Raw genomic sequence first — 11,110 nt, 5'->3', positions numbered from 1 at the left:
CACCACAATACTCATAAAAATAGCAGACATTTTTTAACAATGACCACAATATCATTATTTTAATAAACCAAATATGAACAGAGGGCCAGTGGCATTTTACCCTTAATGTCTACCTCTGCGGTAAGTCACTAGCACCCCCCCCCCCCCCCCCCCCCAGACAATTTACTAGCGGTATTTACTTGCGGTCGAGAGTCCCGGGCTGATTTGTAGTCCCAGTCCGCCGTAATATAGAGCTATATTTGTTTAAGCACCTGATCGGCAAAACAGGAGAGGAGAGTGTGTGCACCAGTCTGCCTTGATCTATGAATTCCTGTCTGTGACTCTCACGGTATCTGCTGCCCGCAGCTGTTTATAGAAGGAAAACCTGCTTCACTTCATGACATCTCTGCAGCGCCAGGAGGCAGCGGGAGGGTTAACTCAGCCTCTGAGATGACGAGCTCGCACCGCCTTTCGCACCGCCTTCACTGTGTTTACCTTCAGAAATAATCATTAGTAAGGCTAAAGAGCGACAGCAGGCTGATGTGTTTTAACCACACACACCTCTATATACACACACGCGATTTAAACGCAGACTTTTGTTCCTCCATGTTTCGTTGTTATTGTTTCAGAGCGAGCAGACCCGCGATTTTTTTTCAAACACTTTTTTGGCCCATCTGCGGTGGTAATAGGTTTTGTGCGCTGTGATGATTCCGCTGTACCTTTAGTAATGAATATTAAATGTTGTGAGGAAATCTTTCCACCAATAATTCCAATAAGTAATCCAAAATGTATTCACTTCAGGTTTACGAAAGTAACTGTAATCAGATTACTCGTTTTTCAAATGTAACGCGTGCTGAATACAGTTACTTGATTTTTGTATTCTGATTACGTAACGCCGTTACATGTATTCCGTTACAACCCAACCCTGCTCCTATCGCATCGCTCGAGTTTCACCGCAGCTGCCAGCTGTGTTTACTCGCATCATTCAAACAAGACGCGCTGGCTCGGGAGCTACAACTACAACAACATGAACATATTTTACCGTGATTAAATTGTAATACACGTTTCTAAATGATGCCGACGTAACAACATACTGATACCGGTTAGTAAAAACCATGAATTAATGCTTTGACAAGTCTGCAGACAGACGGCAGGCGAAAAACCTTTTAGAATGCTTGTTTCCTGAATGGAGCTTGGCTAAGCTAACGCTATATATACTCCGACCGTCCACACTCACAACAACGGCCTACAGACATAAATAAACCAGCGACTGTATTCTCCATGACACAGACAGTCTGTGGTTTGTACTTGTTTAACTTTTGTCTAGTTTCTGAACAGATCGTATCCAAGCCCGCCTTAACCTGCCATCAGGCCCTGGGGCTGATAGTTTTTGTAGGCCCCCTATTTAAACAACAAATCAAAGTCATTTATAGCCTCGGCAGGCTCTGTGATCGCAGTTCTCCACTCTGCTCTACGCGCGCCTGGTCCACTCCTCCAGATGAGTGACGTATCGGGCCTCCCTCATGTATTTGTCCGATTGCCGTTGGCTCCCCTCCACGTAGCAAGTCCTCGTCGTCCTCCCATCTCCTCCAACGGATAATGTCCTTCTTGTCTATTTTTCCTCTCCCGCTACTCCATCGCTATCAGAACCAGACGGCCTACTTGGCTCTGAGGCCCCGCGGATGGCACCGCTGCTGCTCGGTACAGAACTCATCTGTCCTTCCTCCTCATCCTGGCCTACAGGTTTAAAATAACCTGTAAGCTTCGGCATTTTTTGTAATAGCTGCTTGTCTCGAAACTCCGTTTCCCTCGACAATTTCCTTTTCTGAGCGCCACTCTCAAACTTTTTCTTCTCCGACATTTTCTCCTAAACAACCTTCATCTGTCACTCAATCACTCGCAATTTTAATAAGTCACATGTGAAACATATTCTCATTCTGATGAGTATTGTGTTTGTTTCCCGGGGAAAACACGTCACGAGAAACACCGGCTGTTGTTATGCCTGCTGTGACGTCAAGTTACTCCGTTCTCCGCTTGTATTTATGCCGTTACAAGCTTCAAAGTTGTATTTATAATCTGAATTTGCCAAAACAAGTTTAATATTCTGAAAGCCAAGACTTTGTTTAATTGAAATCAGATGAATACAAATTGTAATGGACCCTGCCGTGTTATCTATGATTACTATACGCCTTACATTCATAATTTCAGCAGAGGGAGGGGGAGCGGCGCTGCGGAACAGCAGAGTGGCGAGGGAGAGCTGTCTTCTTCCCTTTACAAGCTTCAAAAATATATTTTTCATGTGATATTGGAAATAAAAGTTCCATATTCTGAAAGCAAAGACTTTGTTTATTTAAAATGATAAATAAAACACCCGAAATAAAAAAATAAAACATTTTAATTTAAAAAAAAAAAATTGGCTCATGATAGGCCCCCGATCTCCGTAGGCCCCTGGGCTGCAGCCCAGGTCAGCCCATGCATTAAGGCGGCCCTGATCGTATCTGTCGCCAGCTATTTGAAGAGCAAGCATGTGAAACAAAAGATAGCATTTACCTGTTTGCATCCAGCTAGCCATGTGAGAAGCCTTGTTGATACGTTTTGTCTTTTTCACGAGCTTGCTGTGATATATACAAATCGGGTTGGTCCGGTCCAAGGTCTTTAAGTATCAATTTATCTCCCAAACTTCTCCTTTCAAAAGGATTGGAGAGTAGCTCTTGGGTCACTCACGAGTCTAAAAAACAACTCACGTAAACGCACGTAAGCAACATGGGCGCCAACGTGAGCGCCCACGTGACCAACATATTTGACGGCGCTGATTGGCTGAAATTATGTTTCGGCGGCACAGTTTACTATTGAGACTTTTGCAACGTGCTGGTTGCTGCTGTTTCGCTCGGGGGCTCTGCCCGGTAATGATAAACTAATGCCATGTGCAAGGCCAGGCAGGAAACAGGTGACTTATCAGTAACTTTAGACATCGTAACACAATTTTAAACGAGATTGTATTGTAGATTATACATTTTTGTGATACCACTTGTATGATATTTACCTTGTTCATTAAAAATTAAAATATAAAATATATATATTTTTTTAAATATATTTTTTAAATATATATTTTTTTATTTAATATTTATTTTTATTTTGTATCTGGCAAGAGGTGGGGCGGCGCCCCTAGCGCCCCTATGGGCCGGCCGCCACTGCGGTAGAACTGTATGCATCTAAGGTTAATTTAAATTGGCTATGCTCAAGTATGTAGACAAGCTAATGTTGAAGTAGTGTATGTGAAATCAACCTCACAATAAGATGTGTGTATATTACAATTATTAATGTCATATTTCAAGATGATTACTTAGATATTACAATATGGTTGATTAAGCTTGAGTATATTATTGAGCTTACACGTTAACGTCACAGTCATCTGAAGAACGAACCCAAACCTTATTGTTTTTATTAATTGCATTACCAAATGGGTATCAAATAAACAGTAAGCATTGGTAACACAACTTCCAAAGTTACAGTAAAATAAAAAGGACCCTGACAATACACAATCCAACATGTTCAACAGAAGAGAATCAGTTATATTGTTTGTACACATGCCTGTGTTGCTGCTTATCTTTCTTACAGTGCAGACGCTTTTCTGCTTGCTCCTGCCTCTGCTTACTTTTTATGCTGATTTTCCTATTCTTATTCTCTGAAAACTTCGAGCAGCGGCTCCTGGACATTAACCTATCACTGGGACAGTTCATCTTCGTAAATAGACCGAGGTTTTCAGCCATATTTCAACATTTTTACGACGACCCCAGTTTTACAGAAGCGTGGCCTAGCAACAGCTAAAGCTACTGCATGCTATTTAGCTTAAGCTAGTTGGTATAAAAATGCCTCCGTTCTCTACAGATGACTTCCACAAACTTCTACAGAAGATAGCTGTGCTGGAAATGAAAATGCAACGGTTGGAAGTTAACGTGGAAGTGAATGGACTATGTTGTGGGAATGACACCACTTTACCAGTGTTGCAAAATAGTGGAAAAGGGTATGCTAACTCACAGCGGGTTAGCAGCTACAGGGATTCCAAGGAACAGGAGGGCTGTGTACCGGGTAATAAATCTACAAGTGGTAGTCCTCCCTGGAACTCTCTGGGTGCAAAGTCGAAGAGTAAATCATTTCCATGGGATTTGGGAGGACGGATAACAGGCAGAGCCCAACACTCAGAGATATGTGATGTGACTGGCTGGCCTGCATTGTTATCACCCAGGAAGAGCGCCTCTTCAACCCCTAAACAGCAGTGGACAGCTGTTAAAGGGAGAATTACAAAAAATCCTCCTAAACCACCAAGTGTGCCAATCCAGAACAGATACGCTCCGCTGACCGAGAGCCGGAGATCTCTTTCTGATGACCTGGATAACCCGTCCTCTTCACACAGCAGGGTAAGGACCAATAGCTACTCCAAAAGTGAAAGGCTAGAGGGAAAGCTGTCTGTTCAATGATTCCCTTCAATGCAGGAAGACATCGTATGGAAACTTTGATTCTTTTGAATATGTGGCCCTTCAGCTGAAATGCTCCTCTCGAGCTCTGTTCCTAAATATCTATAGGCCACCCAAATACTGTGCAAGCTTTTTTGATGACTTTACTGAACTGCTGTCTATAGTGTGTATTGACTTTGACCGTCTAGTCATTGTTGGTGATTTTAACATCCATGTTGACAACCCCCAGGACAGAGGGGCTAAAGAACTGTTTTGTGTTCTTGATAGCTATGGACTGACTCAGCATGTGACGGAGTCCACGCACAATAAGGGGCACACTCTGGACTTAATTATCTCAAAGGGTCTGAATATCTCTAAGGTTGTGGTGACTGATGTTGCACTGTCTGACCATTCCTGTGTTTTCTTTGAGAGCTCTATTTCTGTTCACACAAGTGTTCAAAAAGAGGTAACCACAAAGCGATATTTAACTGAAAATACTAGGGAAATGTTTACTCAGAATTTTTCTTCCACACTTGCCCCTGCTAACACCTCAGTAAATGAGCTAGTAGATCATTTTAATTCAAAAATTAAAAATGTTATAGATGCCATTGCTCCAATTAAGGTAAAGGAAGTGACTGGGAAGAAAATATCTCCATGGAGAAAGGCCATGACCGTTAAAACAGAAAAAAGAGAATGTCGAAAAGCTGAACGCAGGTGGCGAAAAACAAATCTCCAGGTTCACTTCGAAATTTATAAAGAGAGACTTGGCCTTTATAATTTGGAATTGAAAAACGCACGACAATCATTCTTCTCTGACATCATTCCCAAAAACAAAAACAACGCACGTGCCTTGTTTGCTACTGTCGACAGACTAACTAACCCCCCAGTGTCAGTAGCCTCTGAATTTCTAACCACCAGGGCGTGCAATGATTTTGCCTCCTTTTTCACTGACAAAATTCAGAAAATCAGACAAGCAGTCAGTGCCTCTGCATCAGGAACAGCAAATGTGTTGTCTCTGTGTCCACTTAACATCAATTCAGACATCATGACACAATTCCATCAGATTAATGATAAAAACCTAGAGGACATTATACAACTTCTGAAATCCTCCTCCTGCTGCCTTGATATTATTCCAACAGGATTTTTCAAAGATGTTTTGCCCTGCATGGCCTCAGAACTACTTCATATAGTAAACAAATCTCTTCACTCAGGTATTTTTCCACAGGCCCTGAACACTGCAGTCATTAAACCGCTCTTAAAAAATAATAATCTAGATGCTTCAGTAATGAACAATTACAGGCCCATATCAAACCTGCCATTTCTAGGTAAAATCATTGAAAAAGTTGTTTTTCAACAGTTGAGTAATTTCTTTCATTTAAATAACTGTTTCGATGTGTTCCAGTCAGGCTTTCATCCAAACCACAGCACTGAGACTGCTCTTGTAAAGGTCTTTAACGACATCCACTTAAACACAGACAGTGGCAGAACTTCAGTGTTAGTATTATTAGATCTCAGTGCTGCGTTTGACACTGTTGACCACAGCATATTACTAGACCGACTGGAAAACTGGGTGGGACTTTCGGAAACAGTTCTAAATTGGTTTAAATCCTACTTAAAGGATAGAAACAACTTTGTTTCTATAGGTAAATACACATCTGAGTTGACAAATATGACATGTGGGGTTCCTCAAGGCTCCATCTTGGGGCCTCTTCTCTTTAACATCTACATGCTACCACTGGCTCAGATAATGAAGAACAACAAAATAAGTTACCATAGCTATGCAGATGACACACACATTTACATAACAATTTCAGCAGGAGACTATGCTCCAATTCAAACACTGAGTAAGTGCATTGAACAAATCAATGACTGGATGTGTCAGAACTTTCTCCAATTAAACAAAGATAAAACTGAGGTAATGGTTTTTGGAGCCAAGGCAGAACGTTTAGAAGTTAGCGCTGAGCTTCAGTCTGCAATGTTCAAACCAACAGATAAAGCCAGAAATCTAGGTGTAGTCATGGACTCTGACCTGAGTTTCAACAGTCACATTAAAACAGTTACTAAATCAGCCTACTATCACCTAAAGAATATATCTAGGATTAAAAGACTAATGTCACAGCAGGATTTGGAAAAACTTGTCCATGCCTTTATCTTCAGTAGACTCGACTACTGCAATGGCGTCTTCACAGGTCTCACTAAAAAATCTATTAGAAAGCTGCAGCTGATTCAGAACGCCGCTGCTCGAGTCCTCACTAACACTAAGAAAGTGGATCACATCACTCCTGTTCTGAAGTCTTTACACTGGCTTCCTGTGTGTCAAAGAATAGATTTCAAAATATTGCTGCTGGTTTATAAAGCACTGAATGGTTTAGGCCCAAAATACATTACTGACCTCCTGCTAAACTATGAACCATCCAGATCTCTCTGGTCTTCAGGGACTGGTCAGCTTTCTGTCCCCAGAGTCAGAACTAAATATGGTAAAGCAGCGTTCAGTTATTATGCTCCAAATATCTGGAACAAACTCCCAGAAACCTGCAGGTCCGCTGCAACTCTTACTACTTTTAAATCCAGGCTGAAGACTTTTCTTTTTGTCGCTGCTTTTAATTTAACTATTCATATCTTAAACTGCACTGTAACTTTTATCCATGTACTTTTTCTTGTAAAGTTTAATTGAACTATTCATATTTTAGACTGCACTGTAACTTTTATCCATGTATTTTTCCTTAATGTTTATTTTATTAGCTTTTCTTTTTTAATGCTTAATGTCTTTCATTTATTTTTGTAAAGCACTTTGAATTACCTTGCATTGAAAAGTGCTATATAAATAAACTTGTCTTGCCTTGCCTTACTTTACATATATATATATATATATATATATCTGTTTGTTTAAGGCAGGGGTGTCAAACTCAAGGCCCGGGGGCCACATTCGGCCCGCGACTTCATTTTATGTGGCCCCACAAGAGCTTGCAAAGAATATAATATGTTTATTATACGGTTACATGCTACAGAAGCATGTTGCCCATAAACTACATGTCCCACAATGCATCTCAAATATGACTTTTTTCTCAGAATTTGCCTTTTTTTCTTCAAAATATGCATTTTTTTCATAGAATTCCTTTTTCTCAGAATTAGATTTTTATTTCAAAATGTCACTTCTATTTCTTTTTTCTCCAGAATTTGGCTTTTCTTTTTAAACCATTTTGGGACATACGCACTGAAGAGACTTGCAATTATTTACCATAGACTTCTGCTTTCAGACGTACTTAATTATGAAGTTATTACCCTATCCGATGATAATCCAATGCAGAGGCAATGATGTAATATAATATAATACATTATTTCATATATATGATATATTTATATATGTATTTTTATATAGTCTTAAAGTTACAACCGGCCCTTTGAGTGCAACCATAATGCTGATGTGGCCCGCGATGAAATTGAGTTTGACACCCCTGGTTTAAGGTGTCCAGGTGATGCAGACAGGCTGGACCAGAGAGTGAGAGACAGAACTGGACTCCTCACAGCAGTGAACTTCAGCTCAGGTACAAAGACTCTTTTTTCATACTGTACAAAGAATCAAGAAAGATATTGGTTTAAATTAATGAAGTATTGACTTTAATACACTGATATACATTCCATTAAACAATACTAAATACTAGATCACCTACACATCAGTTAAGTTGAGGGTTTATTCCATGCAAAAAGTTACATTTAGATGTTAACAAGCATTATGATTTTGTCATCTTTCTAATTTAATGTATTGAAGGCAAAGATATTTAACACATAGTGAGAACTGCTACTATTTATCTCTCAATATTGTCTGTAAAAAACGTGGTAAAGGTTATTCTTTCAGTGAGACAACAGAGCAAGCTTCTACAGTTGCACTACGTTTTGATAACAGTTAAATATTATTTTGATAATAACATATATTTCAATGTTGATGAACTTCATACTGTTCATTCTCTGATTGTCTTTGTAGCTCACTGTTGAAATAAAAAAAAAACATTACAATTACAAAATAATGATATCTACAGCCCCTAAACAAACAAACACACTGCTTTCATAAATAACACACTTGTTCTGCAATAATATGTTTTATATTTCCTGTCATTTTTGTTAGGAAAGGACATGTCTGAAAGACACGACATTTTCTCCTTCTCTGAGGGTCAAGAAGAACATCCAAGAGGAACGTTAAAAGCTGATGTTATGAGATTTTAAGACCAGTACAAGAAACTACTTTTATTGTAAAAACAGTCAGCTGATCGAATGCACCTACACTCCATCAGCTGATTATTTCTATTTGCCTCACTTTATGAGCTTCACATTGCTTGTGCCTTGTACCGCAGAGTTTGCAACATCATAAATAAATGGGGCCAATCTTCAGTCAGATGTGAATGTGTAATCTAACATTTTCAGTAAGAATAATGGAGGAAAGGAATGCAAATACAAATACAATTTATTGAAATGTGAACCAAAAGTTAATCAAATGTTTTAAATAAAAAGCACATATGGACAGAAGGTGTAAACCTATTACATTTATAAGTAAACACATTTAGTCAAATAAAGTGACAGACTAGGCCTTTGCAGTTGGTATCAGCTTTGCCCAGCATGGGCTCCTCCATCAGGCCTGGTCTTCCTCGCTGAGGAAAGACCCTCAGTCCTCTCCAAACCAACAGACAGGACGTCCATCACACGGAGGTTTCTCCCTGAAGTCTCTGCAGCTCTCTGGACACCATGCTGTCTCAATCCGTCCACACTGAATATGAGAGGGGGAAAATGAAAATAATAAATGCTTTAGACAATAAGAAACATAAAGTTGACTGTTGAGTTGCTCAGTTTTTTTAGATTGTCAATACTATTACTGTATAACTAATATATCAGGTTAAGAGGCACATTCAAATAAAGATTGGTCTTTAAATACATGTTGTCTTTTGAATTGTTTGTCTAAAGTCAAGGATCTAGAACTGGTACTTAGTTTTAATGATACAGTCTGGTTATTATGCTGTTTGGAGGACATTATTAAAATGTAAACCGATCTTTTTCATATGGGTGTTTAGAGTTGTACCCCCTAGATCTAGTCTCTAGTAATTCTGCATGTGCACCAGATTGAAGCATTTTACTTCAAAATGTTCAAACATTTCTTCCCGGTATGCCTGAGAGGCAGATATGCTTGTTTTTCTCAACAAGAACTGTTTTTAAAAGTTGGACTGTTGCACTGTTGTAGCTTCAGTGGTTCTCAGGTTAAAGTTACATAGCAGTGAATATAAACAGACTGATTAATGTGAATATTACTTTAAACTAACCTGTGTAAAAGTTTCTCGAATAAATGTAATTTTTTTGGTGGAAGAAGCATGTATCATTTTTTTACCCTGCCCCTCAAAGAATCGGAATCGAGAACCGTTAAGAACCGGAATCGAAAAGTAGAATCGGAATCGGAATCGTGGAAATTCAAACGATACCCAACCCTAGATATGAATGAACAACAAAAATAAAATACGTTACATGTATTTGTTATTGGCTATGGGTTATTGCCTGGTTATGCTCACATACTTATTTAATTATTCAAATGTAAACCGATATTTTTCATATGGGTGTTTAGAGTTGTACCCCCTAGATCTAGTCTCTAGTAATGCTGCTTAAAGCATTTTGCTTTAAAATGTTCAAACATTTCTTCCCGGTATGCCTGAGAAGGCAGATATGCTTGTTTTTCTCAACAAGAACGTAATCATTTTTTTTACCCTGCCCCTCAAAGAATCGGAATTGAGAACCGTTATGAACCGGAATCGAAAAGTAGAATCGGAATCGGAATCAGAATCGTGGAAATTCAAACGATACCCAACCCTACTCCACTTACAGTCATAGAGAGACCTGGTGGAGGAAGCTCTTGCACTCTGAATAGTGTTTATCACCTTCTGAGAGAGACCCACTGTATTCAGATTGTACCACTCACGGGCCAGGCCCATAGTGCCAAGCGCTCTGGGTGTGTGTGAAAGATCCCCCCCCCCCCAGAGCCAGGGGTGGGAACGCGTACAGAAGGACCGGAGGCCAAACGTGCGCGAGCGCGTCCACGCCTAACGGTGCGTTTAAATCGCGCATTGAAAAGAACAGCTGACATTGAGCATTTTCTTTTGATGCGAACAGATCTACCGCGGCTCGTCCGTAACGCACCCACAGCTGACTCACAATCCTTGGATGTAGAGTCCAGTCTGCATATAGTGGTGCTGGTGCACCTCTGGACAGCAGATCCGCCCCGAGGTTCATCACTCCTGGTAGTGTGTCGCTCTCAGAGAGAGGAGACGTCCGCAGCTCCATAAGATCAGTTTGTGTGCCAGCATGTGTAACTGGAGAGAACGCAAACCCCCTTGGCGGTTTATATACGATATTGTGGTCGTGTTGTCTGTCCTCACGAGGACATGATGTCCTCTGAGAAAAGGCAGAAAGCGTTTCAGGGTGAGGAACACCGCTAAAAGCTCCAGATAATTTATGTGTGACCGTTGGAGGTCTCTGCTCCAGAGACCCCTCACAGGTCGACCTTCGTATATACCCCCCCAGCCCGTCAGACATGTGTCTGTGGCAACCTGGTCTCACCAGAATGCGTGACTCCACCACGACTCTTTAACACCGCATTGCGTGGTGGAGTCATGAACTTTGTTACATTTACGTGTCTGCACCAC

At 40.3% G+C, this 11,110-nt stretch overlaps 1 long non-coding RNA gene across 1 annotated transcript; it reads left to right on the top strand.

Annotated features, from left to right (window-relative positions):
• The first annotated feature begins 3,641 nt into the window (after nucleotides 1-3,641).
• On the top strand, nucleotides 3,642-9,731 carry LOC139434616 (uncharacterized). The gene is made up of 3 exons (XR_011643950.1): nucleotides 3,642-4,397; nucleotides 7,899-7,978; nucleotides 8,557-9,731. It is a non-coding gene; the product is annotated as an uncharacterized lncRNA (long non-coding RNA).
• Nucleotides 9,732-11,110: the final 1,379 nt, after the last annotated feature.

The sequence above is a fragment of the Pseudochaenichthys georgianus genome, chromosome 1, assembly GCF_902827115.2.
Source record: "Pseudochaenichthys georgianus chromosome 1, fPseGeo1.2, whole genome shotgun sequence".
NCBI classification, from domain to species: domain Eukaryota; kingdom Metazoa; phylum Chordata; class Actinopteri; order Perciformes; family Channichthyidae; genus Pseudochaenichthys; species Pseudochaenichthys georgianus.
Note: the sequence above shows the minus strand (reverse complement) of the source record. Positions and strands in the feature narration are given on the sequence as shown.